This window comes from Schistocerca nitens, chromosome 1 (genome assembly GCF_023898315.1).
Source record: "Schistocerca nitens isolate TAMUIC-IGC-003100 chromosome 1, iqSchNite1.1, whole genome shotgun sequence".
NCBI lineage: Eukaryota > Metazoa > Arthropoda > Insecta > Orthoptera > Acrididae > Schistocerca > Schistocerca nitens.
In genome coordinates, this window is record NC_064614.1 from 1,078,689,451 (window position 1) to 1,078,713,217 (window position 23,767).

The 23,767-nt window shown below is 45.2% G+C and overlaps 1 protein-coding gene across 1 annotated transcript in view; it reads left to right on the forward strand.

Moving 5' to 3' along the window:
• The window catches only part of LOC126227854 (zinc finger protein 628), an 830,164-nt gene that overhangs the window by 699,714 nt on the left and 106,683 nt on the right, over positions 1-23,767 (forward strand). The window lies entirely within an intron of this gene.

Genomic DNA, 23,767 nt, shown 5'->3' on the forward strand with positions numbered 1-23,767 from the left:
TAGCTCTTGAACGCATTATTTCATTCTTGCCCTCTTCGCGCTTTGTTGAGCTAACATAGTTCACCACTCGTTTTCATTGCCCAGCGTACCTGTACAATTCTGTACGCGCCTTTGAAGCCCAAGAGTACCTTTCATTGCATTCAGTGAAGAACCTTTTATTGCTTTTATCGTCTCGTAGCCCACAGTTACGGTAAAGATTGCTCCGTGATTTATTTTTATTATATTCCGGGACACCTCAAAGCTTCTTTAACCAGTTGATACTATTTTCTTGACGACTTTAATGAGCTTCCATTGAAAGGTAAGTATGGGAGTTGTGTTCTTCGTCTATCTTTATACCAGCTCCGATTGTGAATTATATTCCTCTCACCTAGTTTCCTTTTAGTAAAATGCAAACTGATTTATGTATTCTCTAGTTGTTATGATCATTATCTTTAATGTTGAATTTGATGACTCCTGTCACTTTTCAATTACCTTTTGTATTTCATCACAACTGCTGCAACACATATCGTTGTGTACGCTTTTTTCAACTTGTCCCTACAATTCCTTCCTTCCACTATTAATTCAACTACTGTTTCTGTTTTCAACCGCGACTCATATCTAACCACTAAGGGAGGCTACTGAACTCGTACAGAGAAGGGCAGCACGGGTGGTCTCACAGGCTGGTTCTAGTCACAGCGAGGGGCTGGGGGGTGCGGGGGAAGGGGGGGGGGTTGTGAAAAAGTTTGAGCTGTCAGATGTTCGAAGTCAACTATATGGCCTCGCGAAAGCCTGTCTACAAGGTTTCGGAAACTGGTATTAAGTTAGTAATCTAGGAATTGCATCAGCTCCTACTAATCGCTCCTTAGGTGACGTTAACTGCAGCGCGCACAGAAACATTGAAGCGTTTATAATTGCCACGTTACGTACGCGAATAGAACGGGATGGAATTCCACTACATGTTCCTATGTAAAGTAGTCTCTGCCATGTCCTTCGCACTCGTTTGCAGAGCATGGGTGTAAATGTCTTAATATATGCCAAACCATTCTATTTTTCCTTTCATTATGCTCTTTTTTAGGCGCTCCTTACTTTGCCGATCATTCTGTGCTTCTAATCGCTATTTCCTTGCTTCCGATTTTAAATTTCGCAACCATACAGAGCTCTGCACCAAAGACAGCTCGCCTTGAATCTTTCTCTGGTATCGCGTTTTATATTTATGGGTGTTAGTAGCTGTTCTTTACAACAGAAAGCGTTTTTACCATGCGCAGAACTTGCTGCTGCGTCTTTCTTGAATCTTCCTTCAACAACTGTTCTACTTCCAAGATAGGGAAATTTGTTTCCGATTTCAAGAGCCTGCTGCTAATTTATTGTCTCCACACCAGCCGTTTAATGTGATGAGAACTTGCTGTTTTCGTCGCTACCAAGAGTTACAATGACAACTCTGTGCAACGTAAAAGACTGAACTACTGACTGTGTCGGGCAAGATCAAATCATCGCTGTTAAAGATGATACCAAAAAATCGTCGAGCAACTCTGCTACTTTTAACATGAAAAATTCATCTAAATCGGTAGTATTCAGCCTGGTCTCTATCGCCTATTAGTGGGCGTTCTAACTTTTGTGGTAAGCAGCAGGCGGAATGGGTTTTTGTAAAACTTTGCTGTAAAGTATTTGGTAAGTAATTCTTATTATATGGTTTAACTTGCTTTAAGGTGGCTTTATAAATTTTATAATGTAAAGTTACTTATAAATCACATTTACTGTGGAACCAGTGGGCGCTTAGAGATTTTGGAATCGTCCGACGTACTGGTGGACGCAGGTCATTACTGACGGACGCCCCTTTGGCAACCTGTGTATGACATGTCTTGAGTGTAGCTGTATCGCATTTCTGTTGTTGTTGAGGATGGTGTAACCTGTTGGTGGGATATAGTCCATTCCTCTCAGATAGCAACTGAGATTAACGTCCCCACACGACCTATGGATCACTTTCAATAGGCCCATGCCTTCACTCCACGAAACACTGCGCAGAGGTTTCCGATTTAAACCAGGAAAATGGTGTAGAATGTGACGATGACGAACGACGACGACCACCACCACCAAGACTACAAACAGTTATCGTCCCTAGGTCTGTCAAACACTGACAATGAAAATGTTGTCAGGATTCGAGCCTGCTCCTCCAAATCAGGCCCCTCCGGACAACCATGCGATAGCGATGCCGACTACTGAGTACCGGCAGGAAGCAGTGGCAGATAACGTGATGCATCATCGGAATTTTAAGCTTCGCATCGCAGCGAAAGAATTTCCCGTGCTTTACCTTTTTGTACTATTTATTACGTTTCTTTGTTCTTCTTTTTCCTGTCAGTGTTCCGTCGCGGGTGGAATTTTACCGCTACTACCTCAGTTGGGGACCACTCCGCGTTCCTTGGTAGTACTTCGGAGGAGCGCTGTCCGATTTCATGTTTCCTCCAACAAATTTATCGTCATTGGAAGGAAACTCATTTACAGCTGCCCACGAGGAGCGCAGCAGCTCTCGGAGCACCAAAAGGAGGAAAGTAGCGGCGTGAAGCTCGCGCGGGCAGCGGAGTACCGACGCGCCGCCGCCCCTACCGTCGCACCTCGGCGAGAAATGCCTCGGCCGGCGCCATTCTTCCGAAGCACTTAGGCCGCGTACGTGGACAGCTATCGCAGTTTCAATAATCATTCCGTGAGGTGCCGTAAAGATAGTTAGCGACGGGCGCGCTCGGAATAGTTTACGTCAGCGGGGACAGTAACGGCCCGGGGCTCCTCTTTTTGTCACTCGCGGGACATGCTAATTGGCCGATAATTCGTGGAGCCCAGCCGCCGGGGAAGCCGCCCACATTAGTCAGGGCCGACACCCGCCGACCTGCCGCCACCGCCGCCGCCTCGCAGGCACGCCGCAGGTGCAGGGGTGGCCGCCTCCATAGCAGCAGCGCTAATGGGGGCGCCCCTCCACCCAGACTTTACGTGTTCACTGTCTCCTCACCTTATGATGTGCGCACAGGTTGCAAAGTCTCAGAGTCACCTGCTCACTATTGGAAGCAGGTGGCAACGCGCAGTTAAAAAAAAATGGCTCTTGTCTATCTCTGTTGACTGCCATCACCACTGTCTTGGTCTTGCTGATGTTGAGGTTATATTTCTGGAACTGAGATTTCCATTCATCGAGTATGATCTGTACTTCCTCTGCAGTTTCACCCCATATCATGATGTCATCAGCAAAGGCAAATGCATTCAGTTCACCTGACTTCTCTTGACGTTCTTCATTGCAGTATCCATAACAGTGATGAATAGTAGTGGGTTCAGTGCACTTCCTTGCTGATCTCCACACTTGGTCTCAAACCATGACGATCGGACTTGCCCAATTTGTACACAGCCGATACAGTCTCTGTACAACATCTGAATTTTTCTTATTAGTGGTTCAAATGGTTCAAATGGCTCTGAGCACTATGGGACTTAACATCTTAGGTCATCAGTCCCCTAGAACTTAGAACTACTTAAACCTAACTAACCTAAGGTCATCACACACATCCATGCCCGAGCCGCGATTAGAACCTGTATCCGTAGAGGGCACGCGGTTCCAGACTGAAGCGCCTAGAACGCGCAGTTTAGCTTCAAATTTTGGATGGACAGTCTTCGATAGAACTAGAGTAGAGCGTTGATTACACTGGACAAGAGAATGTAACTTTTTTGATGCTTCGGAAACAAAAAACGAATTTTCTAATGAAATATTGGCTACTGAATACGAAAATGACAAAAATGCTGGTCAGAGTTTAAATAACTGCAAAGGGTCAGTATTATGTAGTGTTAATGAGAAATAAATAGAATTGCTCAAAATGGAATCGATAAAAATGCAGCGGCGCCATTTTGACTTTCGTTTGCATTGTGGGTCTGGAATATCTTCACCGATCATCCAGCAATAATCAGCGAGCCCAATAGCTCCAATAGCCCGGATATCGTTTTTCCATTGTATATATCACTTGCTGTATATGTTCCCCTTGTTCGTCGCTGATTGCTCTGTAATTTTCCGAAGTCTATGCTAGAGTGTAACATGTGTGTTTGTAGACACATCTCATTCGCACAGAAGCACTAATATTTTGTGCAGCCGAGCTGGAGGCCAAGAAATATGATAACTTTGAAGCCGCCACAAATATTCCAGTTGTATTTACTATTATTGCTTGGTACCATGGTATAAGGTGCTCCACTAGGACCTTATAGTTCTGTGCCCTTGCAGTCTTCTCCTTATATTGTGACAGTGCATCAAATTCAGGATCATTGAGGAGTTCTCGAGTTTGTGTTCCAGTAAATATTGCCTCCCTGATTTTACTTTCAGTAATTCGTGGAAATTTAATCAGAATGTATTTTAATGCGTTTCTGCCTTGGTTTATAGTCTTAACAAATTTCTTCATTAAACCTAGTTCAATTTGTAAAGGAGGAGGCAAAACCTTGTTGGAATCTGTCGAAGGAACGTGTAAAACGTTCTTTTTTCATGGTTTGAACGGAGAGGACAATCTTTGGCTCAAATGGCTCTGAGCACTATGGGACTTAACTTCTGAGGTCAACAGTCCCCTAGAACTTAGAACTACTTAAACCTAACTAACCTAAGGACATCACACACATCCATGCCCGATGCAGGATTCGAACCTGCGACCGTAGCGGTCGCGCGGTTCCAGCCTGTAGCGCCTAGAACCGCTCGTCCACCTCGACCGACGACAATCTTTATTTACGTAATGGGAAGCCTTATCTCGGCAATCCCATTCGCACAGAAAGCAGTAATATTTTGTGCAGCCGATCTGGAGGCCAAGAAATAAGGCCAGAACTTTGAAGCCGCCACAAATATTCTAGTTGTATTTACTATTATTACACTGATCACAGAGAACATTATGATCAGCCACCTAATAGCCGGTTGGCACGGACAACAGCGGGAACCCGTCGTGGCATGGAAGCTATGAGGTCTTGGCAGGGCGCTGGAGGGAGCTGGTACCATGTCTGCTCACACAAGTCACCTAATTCCCGCAAATTCCTGGGATGAGGGGGATGAGCTCTGACGCCACATTCGATCACATCCCAGCGAACTGCGTCACCAGCACATCAATTAGAACTCGTCAATATTTTCCTCGAATCACTCCATCACACTCCTGGACTTGTGGTAAGTCGCACTATCTTGTTGAAAAATGCCACTGCCATTGTGAATGGGTGTTGGTGGTCTGCAATCAGTGTACGATACTCCTTGGTCGTCATGGTGCATTGCACGAGTTCCTATGGATGCCCAAGTGAATATTCCCCAGAGGATAATGCAACCACTTGTCTATGTCCTGCAGTACAGGTGTCAAGGAGCTGATCCTCTGGAAGAAAATGGATTCGCGCCCACCCATCAGCATGATGAAGAAGGTATCGAGATTCTCATCAGATCATGCAACACTCTGGCACTGCGCCAACGTACAATGCCGATGGTCACGTGCCCATTGTAATCGTACTTGCCAATGTCATGGTGTTAACATTGGCACATGCATGGCTCAGCTGGGAAGGCCCACCGTTAGGATTGTTCAGTGTAGTGTATGTTCATACACGCTTGTACTATGCCCAGCATTAAAGTCTGAACCCATGATGTCTGGACATGGTTTCACCTTGGTTTCTCCACGTGATGAAGACACTAACAACAGCACTCCTTTTATACTCGACAAATTTCTGAAACGCTCATGCTGAGGCTCTGGGCCATCACAATCTGCTGTTGGTCAAACTCAGATCGATCGCGAGCCTTTTCCATTCAACACACAGACATCCCACTCACTGATACTGCATGCACCGTGCGTGTGTATGACTAGCAGTTATTCCTCGCCAGGTGACGTTGCTATCGCCTGGAAGGGTTTATATCGATAGTAAGTCGATGGTCATAATGTTCTGGCTGAACAGTACATAGCTCACAACAGTTTTTCCATGCTGGCATATGTCTCCTTCAAGTACACTGCAAAACCCACTGGAATTGGTGGCAACACACTTCCATTGCACAGTAACACAGCTTTCAGCTTTGATGCATCTACACTCCTGGAAATGGAAAAAAGAACACATTGACACCGGTGTGTCAGACCCACCATACTTGCTCCGGACACTGCGAGAGGGCTGTACAAGCAATGATCACACGCACGGCACAGCGGACACACCAGGAACCGCGGTGTTGGCCGTCGAATGGCGCTAGCTGCGCAGCATTTGTGCACCGCCGCCGTCAGTGTCAGTCAGTTTGCCGTGGCATACGGAGCTCCATCGCAGTCTTTAACACTGGTAGCATGCCGCGACAGCGTGGACGTGAACCGTATGTGCAGTTGACGGACTTTGAGCGAGGGCGTATAGTGGGCATGCGGGAGGCCGGGTGGACGTACCGCCGAATTGCTCAACACGTGGGGCGTGAGGTCTCCACAGTACATCGATGTTGTCGCCAGTGGTCGGCGGAAGGTACACGTGCCCGTCGACCTGGGACCGGACCGCAGCGACGCACGGATGCACGCCAAGACCGTAGGATCCTACGCAGTGCCGTAGGGGACCGCACCGCCACTTCCCAGCAAATTAGGGACACTGTTGCTCCTGGGGTATCGGCGAGGACCATTCGCAACCGTCTCCATGAAGCTGGGCTACGGTCCCGCACACCGTTAGGCTGTCTTCCGCTCACGCCCCAACATCGTGCAGCCCGCCTCCAGTGGCGTCGCGACAGGCGTGAATGGAGGGACGAATGGAGACGTGTCGTCTTCAGCGATGAGAGTCGCTTCTGCCTTGGTGCCAATGATGGTCGTATGCGTGTTTGGCGTCGTGCAGGTGAGCGCCACAATCAGGACTGCATACGACCGAGGCACACAGGGCCAACACCCGGCATCATGGTGTGGGGAGCGATCTCCTACACTGGCCGTACACCACTGGTGATCGTCGAGGGGACACTGAATAGTGCACGGTACATCCAAACCGTCATCGAATCCATCGTTCTACCATTCCTAGACCGGCAAGGGAACTTGCTGTTCCAACAGGACAATGCACGTCCGCATGTATCCCGTGCCACCCAACGTGCTCTAGAAGGTGTAAGTCAACTACCCTGGCCAGCAAGATCTCCGGATCTGCCCCCCATTGAGCATGTTTGGGACTGGATGAAGCGTCGTCTCACGCGGTCTGCACGTCCAGCACGAACGCTGGTCCAACTGAGGCGCCAGGTGGAAATGGCATGGCAAGCCGTTCCACAGGACTACACCCAGCATCTCTACGATCGTCTCCATGGGAGAATAGCAGCCTGCATTGCTGCGAAAGGTGGATATACACTGTACTAGTGCCGACATTGTGCATGCTCTGTTGCCTGTGTCTATGTGCCTGTGGTTCTGTCAGTGTGATCATGTGATGTATCTGACCCCAGGAATGTGTCAATAAAGTTTCCCCTTCCTGGGACAATGAATTCACGGTGTTCTTATTTCAATTTCCAGGAGTGTATGAAACATCACCAGTCAGTGGGATTATGTTCTATGTTAGGTTTACTCATAAGATCAGTTACATTTTTTACACTACACTAGATTACTTTCCACTGAAAAATAAACTTCCAGAGTATTTTGACGTATCTGAAAACGTATACCTTAACGTCTTCACAAGAGCTCCATTTCTGCTCGAATCTAGATGTCATCAGTTCTGCACCACTTTTTGTCAACCCCAGGTCCCTTACAAAATCACTTAATTCATATTGAATTGTCATATGGCGATTAGCTGTGAACTCAGCATCAGAGGATGACGACGAATGTACAACAGCGTTTGGCATAAGTACGTCGAGTTTGTCTGGGTCTTGCTTTACATCAAATGAACCGCTGGAGTAAGGTTTGGGAGGCTGTGGAGCAGGTAGTTTTTTAGAGTGTGGCACAGGACGAATAGCTCAAGGGATACTGGGGTAAGTCATACTCAACCTTTTTCTGGATATGCCCTTAATTTTAGGAATTGTGCAAACATATCAGTTTGAAGAATGATTACTCGGCTCTCCTTATCATGGGTGCAGCAAACAGTATGCTTGATCTTTTTCTATGTAGCCAGTTCCACAAGTTTGTAGCAAACATATTACAACTAACGTATGTTGCTCACTTCTTGTCCACATCTCCCTCTTTACAATCAAAATACAAGTAGTAGGCTTTCTTAACGATTGGCGTGAAATTCCTTTTTTGATTGGAAAATGTTACCTCACCACAGACATGACCAAAATTGTCCATACTGTCCATACATTTACGTGACACATTATTCACAAGTGCAAACTCTCACTGCAACCACTAAAAACACAGAATTTTGATAGGCCTTTTTTATGGGCAGGAAATTACTTTTTTGATGGTCTAGTGTCACGTCAGTGCAAACATAAACTTTGTGTGCAGTGTTAACACATTTACGCGATATGTGTCACAACACAATAACCTACTATCTCACCACGACCATCTCTGGTAATGTAAATCGTAACTACAATAGAGCTCTACACAATATGTTTCCTCTGGCAAAGTTTTTAATGCAAACTGAAGCATGACTTTCAATTTTGCTCATTAATATCAAGCGAAACCACCAAAAGCTGGTAAAAAAAATGATAACTTTCACATTTTCAATGTAAAGAAATATGTTTTTCCCCTTAGCAACTATTTAAGAATATGCTCAACTAGCATATAGTCTACGGTAACGACAGAAACTCAGGAAATGGATGAACTAAAATTCGTACCACATCCAGGACCTAATACAAACTTCAGTTAATGTCTTCAGCTTAGGGAGGACGTTGGACTACCTATACTGCTGTGACGATGTAATGGCTAGCACACGTGCATAGTAAGCAAGGAGACCTGGGTTTAGGTCCTTGCCATTGCACAAATATTAGTTCATTTCCTCAGCTTCTATCATCATCACAGATAAAGTTGAGACTCAAATGTCTCACGGACACATACAGAGACCAACGCTGTGATCTGGATAAAAGGCCTCTCCATCTCTTATTTGTTCTGCGAAGGTGATACGAGTGTTCTTCATTCCTGGACGTTCCTGCAAGATCGCTTTACTTTTCTCGTGCACCATCCGCGATACCGTCAATACTATGTCAAATTTTTGGGTAGTGCCTTCTCCGATCCCCCCTGCAGCTGGGGTGTCCCAGGTATGAGAAGGTGATTTCAGTGAGATTGTGTAATACCAGGACTCGGTCCAATGTACAGGCAAAATGCAGTATTCTTCGTGAAGACGTGCCTGGAACATGCCTGACTGCCTTGGGATTCAGTGTGCGTCTACCCACAAGTTGGCGGGACGCCGATGCCATTTTTTCTGTTCTGCCAGGAGCGCGTTTTCTTTAATTTCTTTGATTCTCCTTATATTTTGTTTGTTATTGATGGTAATTACACATAATTGTTTTTCTCCTGGAGGGCGTCCTATGTCATCTCAACAAATATATAAAAAAAAAAAATAAATTAGTATGATACATGATCTGAAAACAAAAAACCTGATCTCGAAAAAGTATACTTACTTACAAGAAATATTTTTATTTTATTTTATGCAGAAGGCCGTCATTTATATTAGAAAAAAGAAGTTGGTAGAAAATAGAAAAGTGGTTAACAAAAAAAGAAGAAAAAAGGAAAATTTAATTATATCAGATCAAAAAAAAAATCAACGCAAATTTAGGAATATTGTTCCCACTGAGGAATATTCCAAATCCACTAGATTTATTGGCAACACTGTTAAGGTTATTAATTTTCCTTTATTAGCGTTATAGTGCTAGCGATAAGAATAGCGATGTAGCTGACAGCCAAACGACGGATATTTATTAAATAAGCAGACAACTGTAGTTGTCCTGAACTCTTATTTGCGCACTCGGGCATATCCGTGAGAATGTACTTCCTTGAAACCGGAACCAGTCTTCAAAAACTAATGACGTATTCGTTATCACTCTAGGCGCTCAGTCCAGAACCGAGCGACCGCTACGGTCGCAGGTTCGAATCCTGCTTCGGGCATGGATGTGTGTGATGTCCTTAGGTTAGTTAGGTTTAAGTAGTTCTAAGTTCTAGGGGACTGATGACCACAGATGTTAAGTCCCATAGTGCTCAGAGCCATTTGAACCATTCGTTATCACTGCCATCAAATGAGTAAGAAATTGTTACTTTTATCGGTGAAGCGTTTTGACCGTTGAGCAGTGTTATCCGAACGCAGGTCAACAGAGCGACAGCTTAATAGAACGCTTGCCAGCGCATGCCGCAGTCCCCTCGCTATGGTCCCCCGCTCCGCACCATTACCGAGTTACCGACAGTAGTAACTGTTTACGATCTGTTACTATCACTTGTGTCAATTTTGCCACCTAAGGTAAACTTGCGATATACATTACCTAAATGTAAACGTCTTTTTTATGAGAGATAAATACGAGATTGATAAAAGTTTAGAGAAGGTACATCTACAACCAAGTTATATAATGAGTACAAGGTTGGTAAATCTAAGATCAAGGATACAAGAAAAGAAAAAAAAAACTGAGCACGAGCATCACAGATTTTATATCTAATCTTGAGTCTAATGATATGTCATCACGTTGTAAGACTATGAAGCTCGCCACGTACACAGATCTGGATGATGCTGTTTACAAGTGGTTTGTACAAAAAGAGATCGCAGAGAGAACCTGTCGCTGGTCCCATTCTATGTGAAAAGGCGATTAAATGTAACGAGAATCTGGAGAGCCGTCGAATTTTAAAGTGAGAATGGGGCTTGTTAAAATTCTTCAACTCAAGACACGGAATTCCTGAGCTTCAAACACAAGGAGGAAACTTGTCTGCTGATTCTCCAGCAGCTGATTCTTTCAACATTAAGCTAAGGGGCTTACTGAGGGAAGAAGGTTATGCTCTCGAAAATATTTAAAAAGTCGACGAAACTGGGCTGAATGAGACATCTCTGCCAAGAAAAGCTCTTACTTCACACCGTGGATTAGCAGCACCTGGTCCTGAAATAAACTGTAGCTTGTCCTGATGCTACTGGTAGCCATTGGATGCTTATGCTCATCATTAGTTGAAGTAAGAAACTGCGTTGTTTCAAACACATTAATACTTGTGCAATGCTTATTGTTTACACCTCACAAAAGAGCGCCTAAATGAGGAGTACGATTTTCTCGGAAAGGGTTATGGGAGTTTTTGTACACTCTGTAAAAGCTTGGCAACGGCCTTGCAGCAGTGGATACACCGGTTCCCGTGAGATCACCGAAGTTCAGCGGGTGGCCGGCACTTGGATTGTTGACCATCCAGCCGCCATGCGCTGTTGCCATTTTTCGGGGTGCACTCAGCCTCGTGATGCCAATTGAGGAGCTACTCGACCGAATAGTAGCGGCTTCGGTCAAGAATACCATCATAACGACCGGGAGAGCGGTGTGCTGACCCCACGACCCTCTTATCCGCATTCTCCTCTGAAGATGACACGGCGGTCTGATGGTCCCGGTAGGTCACTCGTGGCTGAAGACGGAGTGCTGTAAAAGCTTATCAGTTAAAGAATGGCAAAAGTAGAGGTGGGATGCGGAAGGGAGACATTACTGCTCCTCAGCGTCGCACCAACTAATCCATCATGAGATATCTTTAACAAAAAGGACGAGTTCATACAAGTGATGTTTCTTCCACCCAACGAAACCTCATTATTACAGCCCATGGATCAAGGTGAAACTGAGATTTTCAAATGGTATTGCAGACAAAATTTTTAGAAAGAGAAGAGAAGTTGGCTTACGAAGCACACTGTGACCCAAGGAACCCTCGTCTTTTCCGCGGACCTAAACATCTAAGAACGGGAGATCTGCGTTTTTCTCCCTTTCCATGGAGAAGCGAGTGGAGGGAATTAAGGCGGTCCAGAAATGCAGGAAGCGTAGCTGTCCCATATGGATATACTACAAAGGTGCTGTCCACAAGCCGGCCGAAGTGGCCGTGCGGTTAAAGGCGCTGCAGTCTGGAACCGCAAGACCGCTACGGTCGCAGGTTCGAATCCTGCCTCGGGCATGGATGTTTGTGATGTCCTTAGGTTAGTTAGGTTTAACTAGTTCTAAGTTCTAGGGGACTAATGACCTCAGCAGTTGAGTCCCATAGTGCTCAGAGCCATTTTTTTGCTGTCCACATATCTCCAGAAGCATTTAGGTTTCAACACCTCTGGCTGAAGACTATAAGCGCCAGTTCCACTACGACTTTATCGGCTGCCTACAATCCATAAGGAAGGCGTTCGGCTTCGGCCATTGTGAGCGACAGGTGAGCCATTCGACAACCTCTACCACTAAACATTCCCGAATAGCCGCTAATCCTAGGAAGTGTTAACATGCCGACCACATGAAGATCTGGGATAAAAGTCAGAAACAAAATAAGAATAAGAATTTTCCAGGCGGAAAACATACGGTAGGATCGTGGACATCAATAAAGAGACAATAAAAATCTCAGCTCTTAGAATTGTCCAGCGTCGATACTTTCGCGCTGCAATCAGCCCTTTCTGGCAGTCACTTGTATTATTTATTTACCTGGTAAATATTTATAAGAACTTTCATAGGGTTTTCAAGTTTTATCCATTTTTTTGATAATCACTCGTGTTTCATGTTTATGTATTGGACTCTGTACATCGAGAACTTTTTGAGCCATTCGGAAACCTGGGAACATAGTTCCAAATTCGTACCACTTTACTGGTGCCGAACGATTTTCAGAGATCCAGGAAGACAGGTTGCACCTGTTGGCCTGAATCACCAAACTGGTAGATCTCAGTTTCAAAGAAATTGATCTGCATTTCAGTTACTATTATTCAGTAATTATGAAAAAAATTACGGAGCTTACCAAATTTCGAACGGATCCAAAGAAACTAGAGATCACTCGCAAACATATGGGACTTTATTTGGACTCTTGCGTAAATGTTATCTCTCCGCATGGTCTGAGCCACCCATCGGCCAAGAAGTATTTATGGGCTATTGGAAATGACCTATCAGTGGAAATCGATGTAACCATTAAATTAGTTATTCTATTATTTGACAGCGATAAAAATTAATAACTGAAAGTAAGGTACTCGCTGCTTGTCCTTGACAACATCACCGCAAATCCGAACTCGTTGGTTCAAATGGTTCAAATGGCTCTGAGCACTATGGGACTTAACTTCTGAGGTCATCAGTCGCCTAGAACTTAGAACTACTTAAACCTAACTAACCTAAGGACATCACATACATCCATGCCCGAGGCAGGATTCGAACCTGCGACCGTAGCGGTCTGGCGGTTCCAGACTGTAGCGCCTAGAACCGCTCGGCCACCAGAACTCGTTGTCCGTTGGTACAAAAAATGTTCAAATGTGTGTGAAATCTTATGGGACTTAACTGCTAAGGTCATCAGTCCCTAAGCTTACACACTACTTCACTTAAATTATCCTAAGGACGAACACATACACCCATGCCCGAGGGAGGACTCGAACCTCCGCTGGGACCAGCCGCACAGTCCATGACTGCATCGCGTCAGTCCGTTGGTACATAACGGCAATACACTTTCTGATCAAAAGTATCCGGTCACCCCTATGTAATGTGGAACTGACCACTACATCGCACAAGAGGCGGACCCACCAGTGAAAAATATTACGGGGAATGCCGTGCTGTCAGCAGAGAAGCAGTACTAGGAGAATGGCTCGGTCAGGAGAGCTCAGCGACTTTGAAAATGGACTATTCATTGCATGTCACCTGTTTAACAAATCCGTCAGGGGCATTTCATCCCTTCTACAGCTTCCCAAATTGACTGTTGGTGATGTGATGATGAGGTCGAAACGTCAAGGACCAACTACAGCTAAACCAAGACCTCGCAGACCCCATCTACTGAGGGACACGGACCGTCGAGCATTGAGGAGGGTCGTAATAAAAAAATCGCATGAAACCAGCGGTAGAAATCACTCGTGAGTTGCGAAGTGTTACCAGCAGTCCGGCTATCACAGTATATGCTTCGGGAGTTAAACAGAGTGGGGTACACGTCTCTGTAGTGAGTGCTAAGCGAAGCTTGAGGAGGTGTAAAGAGAGACGGCCCTGGACAGTGGATGACTAGAAATCATTAACTAGCAGTGTCCTGTGGCGACCCGATGGAAGGGTTTTGGTTTGGCGAATGCTTGGAGAACGTTATCTGCCGTAACGTGCAGTGCGGGCTACCATTCCCCCACAGACATTCATTGAACGTGGCCCCAGCAGGACTGAAGCCGTCATAAAGGCGAAGAGTTGACATCCTCCATCCCGTATAAATACCTGCTAATAGGTGTCTGGATATTTTTGATCAGAAGTTATATACATACTCATGTGTGTAGCTATAATTATATCTGTTTATAAACACACTCTAGCACAATTAACGATTCTTTTAAACCATCAAGTTACCTTCGATTCAGAAGCCTGTTGCATGCAGCCACTCTTATATTGACTTGTAAAAAATAGATTTCAGCTATCAGCCGTCCTTTTTAAATTTTATTGGCAGATCTAGATTTCAGCTAGAAACTAGCGATTCTCAATGCACTATCTTATTCAATTAACTGTGGATAAAGCCCTACCAAAAGGCATTACATGCATTGATCAAAAAACGATAGTGCATTGAGAATCGCTAGTTTCTAGCTCAAATCTAGATCAGCCAATAAAATTTAAAAAGGACGGCTGATAGCTGAAATCTACTGTTTACAAGATTCTTCTAAAATCTGCACACACACACACACACACACACACACACACACACACACACACACATATATATATATATATATATATATATATATATATATATATATATATATATATACAGGGTGAGTCACCTAACGTTACCGCTGGATGTATTTCGTAAACCACATCAAATACTGACGAACCGATTCCACAGACCGAACGTGAGGAGAGGGGCTAGTGTAATTGTTTAATACAAACCATACAAAAATGCACGGAAGTATGTTTTTTAACACAAACCTACGTTTTTTAAATGGAACCACGTTAGTTTTGATAGCACATCTGAACATATAAACAAATACGTAATCAGTGCCGTTTGTTGCATTCTAAAATGTTAATTACATCCGGAGATATTCTAACCTAAAGTTGGCGCTTGAAACGTCCGACGTTCAGTTACGTGTTGTAACAAACACGGGCCACGGTCGGCGAGCAGCATCTGCAGGGACATGTTTACGATGACGACCGTGTTTACGAGTGTGGCTGTAGTGCACTGTTGTGGTTTGGTCTAGCTGTCGCAGTGTCCGTATGTAGCGCTTGCTGCTATTGTTATTCTGCATTCGTCTCCGCACGCAGACCAACTGGAGGAGGAGGAGATTAGTGTTTAACGTCCCGTCGACAACGAGGTCATTAGAGACGGAGCGCAAGCTTGGGTAAGGGAAGGATGGGGAAGGAAATCGGCCGTGCCCTTACAAAGGAACCATCCCGGCATTTGCCTGAAGCGATTTAGGGAAATCACGGAAAACCTAAATCAGGATGGCCGGAGACGGGATTGAACCGTCGTCCTCCCGAATGCGAGTCCAGTGTGCTAACAACTGCGCCACCTCGCTCGGTCCGCAGACCAACTGTAGTACACCGTGTTACCAGACGTTTGTGATAGTGTAGTGTTGTAGGAACTGTGGCCATGGTGTTTTCGAACTCTGAAAAGGCGGAGATGATATCTATGGCGAGTGTCGACGAAATGCAGCTGAAGCCTGCAGGGTGTATACAGAACAGTACCCGGACAGAGAGCATCCAACGTGCCGCACATTGCAAAATATCTACCGCCAACTGTATGCAACAGGTATGGTCGTAGCACGCAAACGGGTCCGTAACAGGCCCGTCACAGGAGAAGTGGGTGCAGTTGGTGTGTTAGCTGCTGTTGCCATGAACCCACACATGAGTACACGGGACATTGCGAGAGCCGGTGGACTGAGTCAAAGTAGTGTCATGTGCATACTACATCGTCACCGCTTTCACCCGTTTCATGTGTCGCTACATCAGCAATTACATGGTGATGACTTTAATCATCGAGTGCAATTCTGTCAATGGGCATTAACAGAGAATGCGTTGCAGTTCTACCTGTTTACCGATGAAGCGGGTTTCACAAACCACGGGGCAGTGAATCTACGGAACACGAATTACTGGTCCGTGGACAATCCTCGCTGGCTCAGACAGGTAGAGCGACAGCGACCCTGGACTGTAAATGCATGGTGCGGAATCATTGGCGACCACCTCATTGGTCCTCACTTCATTGGAGGGGCCCAAACAGCTGCAACATACATCGCGTTTCTACAGAATGATCTGCCAACGTTGCTCGAAAATGTCCCACTGGAAACGCGTCGACGTATGTGGCATCAGCATGATGGTGCACCTGCACATTCCGCAATTAACACTAGGCTGACCCTTGACAGGATGTTCGACGGGCGTTTCATAGGACGTGGAGGACGCATAAATTAGCCAGCCCGTTCTCCTGATCATACACCTCCGGACTTCTTTCTGTGGGGTACGTTAAAGGAGAATGTGTACCGTGATGTGCCTACAACCCCAGAGGATATGAAACAACGTATTGTGGCAGCCTGCGGCGACATTACACCAGATGTACTGCGGCGTGTACGACATTCATTACGCCAGAGATTGCAATTGTGTGCAGCAAATGATGGCCACCACATTGAACATCTATTGGCCTGACATGTCGACACACTCTATTCCACTCCGTAATTGAAAACGGAAACCACGTGTGTACGTGTGCCTCACCCCTCATGGTAATGTACATGTGCGTCAGTGAAAAAGACCAATAAAAAGGTGTTAGCATGTGGACGTTATGTGCTGTTCCAGTCTCTTCTGTACCTAAGGTCCATCACCGTTCCCTTTGGATACCTACGTAATTCGGTGCTCTCCGATACACACGATCGAACAGCGGAGGAGTGGTACAGAAGCGTCAACTTTAGGTTACAATATCTCCGGATGTAATTAACATTTTACAATGCAACAAACGGCACTGATTACGTATTTGTTTATATGTTAAGATGTGCTAACAAAACTAACGGGGTTCCATTTTAAAAAAACGTAGGTTTGTGTTAAAAAACATACTTCCGTGCATTTTTTGTGGTTTGTATTAACCAATTACACTAGCCCCTCTCTTCACGTTCGGTCTGTGGAATCTATTCGTCAGTATTTGATGTGGTTTACGAAATATATCCAGCGAAATATATCCACACACACACACACATATATGTGTGTGTGTGTGTGTGTGTACCCACAGCTTTCATTTGAAGAGACATCCGTAATTGCCTTTGTAGGCAAAAGAAAAATTTGGCGTACGAATTAAAATCCATAGAGAAAAAATAAAAACTTTGAGGTTTGCTGACGACATTATAATTCTGTCAGAGACAGCAAACGACCTGGAAGAGCAGCTGAACGGAATGGATAGTATATTGAAAGGAGGGTACAAGATAAACTTCAGCAAAAGCAAAACGAGGATAATGGAATGTAGTCCAATTAAATCAAGTGTTGCTGAGGGAATTAGATTAGGAAATAAGGCATTTAAGGTAGTAGATGAGTTTTGCTATTTGGGGAACAAAATAATGATGATGGTCGAAGTAGAGAGGATATAAAATGTAAACTAGCAATGGCAAGAAAAGCGTTTCTGAAGAAGAGAAATTAGTTAACATCGGGTATAGATACAAGTGTCAGGAAGTCTTTTCTGAAAGTATCTGTATCGAGTGTAGCCACGTATGGAAGCGAAATATTAACGACAAACAGTGTAGGTAAGAAGAGAATAGAAGCTTTCGAAATGTGGTGCTACAGAAGAATGCTGAAGATTAGATGGGTAGATCACGTAACTAGTGAGGAGGTATGAAAAGAATACTGAGAAGAGGAATTTGTGGCACAGCTTGACTAGAAGAAGAGATTGGTTCGTAGGACACGTTCTAAGGCATTAAGGGATCACCAATTTCGTATTGGATGTAAGCGTGGAGGGTAAAAATCGTAGATGGAGACCAAGAGATGAATACACTAAGCAGACTCAGAAGGTTGTAGGTTGCAGTAAGCTTGCACAGGGTAGACTAGCATGGAGAGATGCATCCAACCAGTCTCTGGACTGAAGACCACAACAACAACAGCCAAAAGTAGTTGGACCATGCAGACTAATTATGTTTCCAAAACCATCCTGACGATTTGAAAAAAAAAAAAAAGTTTCTTTTTACAGGAAAACATCTTGTCACGTCTAGGAAGGCCTTTGCCTATTACTGTATGGATCACTACGGATTTCGTCACTTAGAAACCACGATTCTCTCGTTCGTGACGTTAGTAAGACTGTAAGGTTTCGGGAGAGCGATATACAACCGGCAGCAACGAGGAAGTAATTACCCTCTTTGCACCACCGCCGCCAGAGGTCAACGAGAAACAATTTCTTCGTACACTCCCGTGAAGTCCTCTCTGGCGCGATTTTTCTTTTCTTGTGAAAATAAAAGAGACACCCCTGTGATATGTGACACGGGGAACCTGTCTCCGCAATCAATAAAATTACTTTCCGTAATCAGCGCGGACCGAGAGGACGCGAGAATAAAACAGCCCGCCCGCCCGCCCTAACGTATCTTCGAGCGGCGGCAATAACTTTGTGATATGAACTTTACTACCTACTCACTGCCAACTTGTTTTTCAGGCGCGCCAATCAGTAAATCGTAGCCTCTCAGTTTAATTGGCAGTAATTCTGGCGCCGGCTCGTAACTCGCGGGCCCTCACGGTTCCGTGCCTGTACCAAATATAAGTTACCTGCCGACGCGGCGTGGCGCCAGAGGCCGGCCGCGCCGCCGCTGCCCGCTGGTGCAACAGCGGCCGCCCGACTTCCGATCCGCCCGCGCGTAAAGCCTCGCGGTTTTCCTTTGTAAAATTAAGGCCGCCGCCGTATTTACGCGCCGCGTTCACGCAGGCGGCTTCGGCTGCTCGCTCTGCTAGAGCGGCGCGCGGCGATGGACGGCGGCCGCCGGCCCAGATGTTTAGTGCGCAGGCGCGCGCCTCGGCTCCACCGTATCTCGCAGGTAGCCGCGCGACTTCCCAGCCCCGCGCACTTTGTTATTCGGACAAACGGGCCGTGCGTGAGGCCCGGGCCAGAGGCTGCGTGCGTCGCTGCGCCCCTGCCACACCCAGTTCGGACAGTCTTCCTGGACGTGTGTCTCGCGGAACTTGATGCGCTTCCGAGCACCGAAAGACGTAAGTTGGAGAAAGATCTCTGGGGTAGAGGACATTAACGCACAGCTGTTGAGACAACCATGACAAAATTATTCTATCTGATGCGCAATACTGCATTTTTCTTTCTCTCTTGCTCTTCCAATGGTCCAAATGGCTATGAGCACTATGGGACTTAACATCTGAGCTCGTCAGTCCCCTATAACTTAGAACTACTTAAACCTAACTAACCTAAGGACATCACACACATCGAGGCCCGAGGCAGGATTCGAACCTGCGACCGTAGGAGCAGCGCGGTTCCGGACTGAAGCGCCTAGAACCGCTCGGCCACACTGGCCGGCTAACCTAAGGACATCATACACATCCATGCCCGAGGCAGAATTCGAACCTGCGACCATAGCTGTCGCGCAATTCCAGACTGAGGCGCCTAGAACCGCTCGGCCACCCCGGCCGTCCTCTCTTGCTCTCTCTCTCTCTCTCTCTCTTTTATTATTATTATTAATAAAACAAATTTTAATAAAACAAATTTACTAAGTGCAAATCGGACTTGTGCACTGAAGGTTCCGTACAAAGGGTCGACAGACTTCAAGTTGCTGCCTTGGGTTGTGGTGCCTTCAGGGCACTTGAGGCGAATGATTTGGCGCCTCTTGAGCTCATTGCACTGCCTGGGTCCCCTGATACCACTGCGCCCTCCCTGCTGATCAGCACGGAGGGTGAATGTCGAACAGTGGTGGAGTTACGAATCTCTGGAAAGAAGGCGAAAGTTGATTCCGGCCACAAGACCGTCCCCTTACGCCTCAAAAACAGGTTCGAGATATTGCCCACTGCTGAAAAAATAACGGAGCCAACGCAGGATGCTTCGCATGTTGGGGCTCGACCAATCATCCCGAGAGGTCTTCTGGAAAATAGTGAGCAGGGTCAGAAAGAAAGCCAGTGTGCACTCTTCTTGCCTGCGGGGGGGGGGGGGGGGGGGGAGGACGATGTCTCATCAAAGTCGTGAAGGAAGGTGAAGGCTCTGCTGGGGGAAACTGAACGTACTGGATGCATCTGGCTGCAAATCGTTGCTTATGTTGGCACGCCTTGTTTCGGAGGCCATCCTCAGTTTATACAGGCGGCTGGTTGATTTGATGAAGACAGCTACCCTCGTTCGTGGAGTCGACTCAGAACTACCTTTCTGTACAGGTAATTTTTTTTCTGAAAGCATGTTGGTTTTATTCAGGATTCCAATACACCATGTGATTCCCCACTCTTTTGGCTACAAATCTCAATTTTTTTAACATAATTTCCGTGGTACCACTAGTGGTAGTCTACGTCGGAACCAAAGTCTTGCTGCATCAATAACATCCGCACCATCCACGCACTCGTTCCCGTGGAGGGCATCCGTCATGATTATGGTCTTCCGTTAGGCGGCGAGGAACCCAGCCTATGCGGTGGATGAGTGTGTCAGCACTACGAACAGAGACCTCCAGTTGAGCACCAGGATGTTTGATTGGGATCCGTCAATCACCTCGAATGAGAGTGTCCGCACGTTCCAACACTGCAGGAGTCACAGCTGTGTGCGGCCGGCCGGCACGCGGGAGATCGGACAGGTGTGTGTGACCTTGTTGCGATGACGACAGACGCCTCGACCTGTGACTCAGTGGTTTTGTTCACTTCCAGGTCCCCGTAGACATTTTGCAAGCGCCTATGAATACTTGCGATGCTCTGGTGTTCCGCCAAAAGACAGCTCTCTGCTTGTCACGCACGTCCCTTACAGAGCCACTTGGAAGGCTGTGTATAGCGCCATCACCTATCAGAACGTCATGAAACTATAGGGACTGAAGCAGAAACATTACATGATGTCAGACGACAAATTCCACATTTCTTCAACAGGAATTGGTCAAGAACAAAAAATATATTGCAGTACTTATGGAGATAGCTCATCGAACGTAACGGAATTGTAAGCCGTAATCTTGGTATTCCTTTTTTTATTCTTTTTACTGTGGCAAAACAGAATATGATCGGAAGGTTTGTGAGAAATTTTTGAAGTCTGCTATATGGTTTAAATATTTACGGATAAAATGAAGAAGCGGTACCACACGGGACGAAGATACAAAATCAGCAGTTTGGAAAGCGAACATAAGACGCTGAGTTGTTCGACTGATTTTGCGAAAGTGCATCTCTAAAGCTAAACAAATTCAAGACGCCAGAGCACGGGACACATCTCCATCCTCTGGCGCCCTTGTCAAGTAGTCATGACAGTAGACGAACGAATTCACAGATGTGCTTTCAGAATCGTAACATAACGAAAATGCTACAAAGATGTTCAGCAAAATGAAATCTTCGCCAGACTGCCTTTTTGTTCTCGCGGAAATCTATGGGTAAATGAAGGAAACAGCTATTCGAGGGAGGCTGTTGGACAGTTCTGCTACCACCAGCGTACATCTCACCTAGGGATGATAAGAAAAAAGGAAAAGGAGATTAAGGCGCGTGCAGAGACGTAAAGGCATAAACTTTATCCCGTTCCATGCGTGAATGTAATAGTAGAGAAGATAGCCTAACATTGTTACAAAGCGCAGTCTGTCACACCATGTATAGTGACTTGAAGAGTGTATGCAGGATGTATCAGAACTGACAGCGAAAACACAGGTGTAAGTATGCGGTAATAGTAGGAAAAATGGTCCGGTAAACTAGGATCGAGGAACCAGCTGTTTGCTAGATGATTGCGATTGTGCGATTGCTCATTCAGTATGAAGTATCGTCCTAGTTAGTACAAGTTTATTTGAAATATAAGCTTTTCGATTGAGCTCAAATTTCACCCGTGGCCTACCTTACCAAGAAATGCAATACTACTTTGACCATGTTACATGCTAAAACTTACTGTACACGCGTACGTAGTAAAGAAGATGCTCCGCCCGTCGTCGTCGCTTTTGGATGAAATATCGCACTTGTCTCAGCAGTAAGGTTTGAATTATGTCAGACACATCCGAATAATCACGCAATACTGACAAACGTTGCCAGAGAAAATCGTTCTGATAGTCTAAAAGTGGAATACGCGTACCGATACTATTGTTACTAAGATTGTATGGCATGAACTTTCAGATATGGTAGTATGGACCAAAATAAGAATAAAAGTCTGGTAAACAAGGTCTGTTAAATTCTTTCCTTAAGAGCTGTGAGCGGTTGTTCGTCTTCGATATTGTGAAACACATCTCTTATACTGCAGGCTCTTTGGTTTTCACATTTTTGGAGGAATTAGTATGGACCAAAACAAGAAAAAAATGTCCAGTAAATATTGGCTCTAAAATGCAAACTTTAACAGATCTTCAGTAGAAGAGATGTGTTTCACAGTATCGAAATAAACTACTGTTCATAGCTCTTTAGGTATGCGTTTTTCAGCCCATATTTACTAGACTTTTTTTCTTGTTTTGGCCCACACTACCAACTCCGAACGTTGCCTACCCTACAACCTTAGCAAAAACAGTACTGGTAGATGTATTCCACTGTCAGCTGTTCGTTTATACCTTTCGACTCAATCGTTTCCGGACCAGGGTCCCTTGCCTCAAACTGATACATTTACTCTTCTCCATCATCACTAAGAGTTTGTAACATCATCACGGAATCACCCGATATATTTGATAGGAGCTGAGTGTGCCAGTACTGCTAATGTCGTACATATATGATTCGAGGTTTTCTTATAAAAGCTAGCGACTTGGCAACGTGATGTTACTTATAACGCTCCGAGCGGTTTGTAGTATTGTTATTGGTTCCTGGATGTGACTCAGATGTCAAAAATGAGACTTCTTTGGTCTCGTGGCTTGCTTTGCATTGTTTCATTGTGTTTTAAAATGTGCAAATTCGTGCTGTCTGACTAGAAAATAGAAAGTATTCTTGTGGAAAGTAGCAAGGAGAGTGAGTTTTCTGTTTCTTCGTCTGAAACGGAGGACACTGTGCCTCCTTATTCTCATCGCTTGACAACTCAGCAGCCCGAAAGCTGGTTTCTTCATTGCATACGTCCGCCTTCCTGAAGTACGCACGACTGACATCAATAAAGAAGATGGTCACCAAGGAAGGAAGGCGTCAAGAGTTCGTCGACCAGACGAAGAGAATCCATCGTGGCTTGCAAAAAAGTTACTTTCAGAGCGCCATTGAATCGTCAGTAACACCGCACGAGGCTATAAGAAGTTGAATAGTATACAGCAAGAAGAAAAAGCTGAAGGAATGAGGTTGAAACAGTAAACAATGTGATGTGGGACTGTGTGTTGTGCGTTGTTTCGAAATGTATCACACACACACAAAAAAAAAAAATCTTTCTGGAAGATGTTTCTCTTTAATGTTACACAGTTTTAGGAACTCCAAAAATACAGAATAGTCGAAGTACACTATACTTTAATACTTTGAGTACCATCCCATTAATATTGCGGGCTGTGTTCCTTCCTGATTCAACTGTTAAATATAGTGAGTAATATTAGCCATCCAGCTGATATGAGCACATACCGGGTGATCAAAAAGTCAGTATAAATTTGAAAACTGAATAAATCACGGAATAATGTTGATAGAGAGGTATAAATTGACACACATGCTTGGAATGACATGGGGTTTTATTATAACCAAAAAAATACAAAAGTTCAAAAATGTCCGATAGATGGCGTTTCATCTGTTCAGAATAGCAAT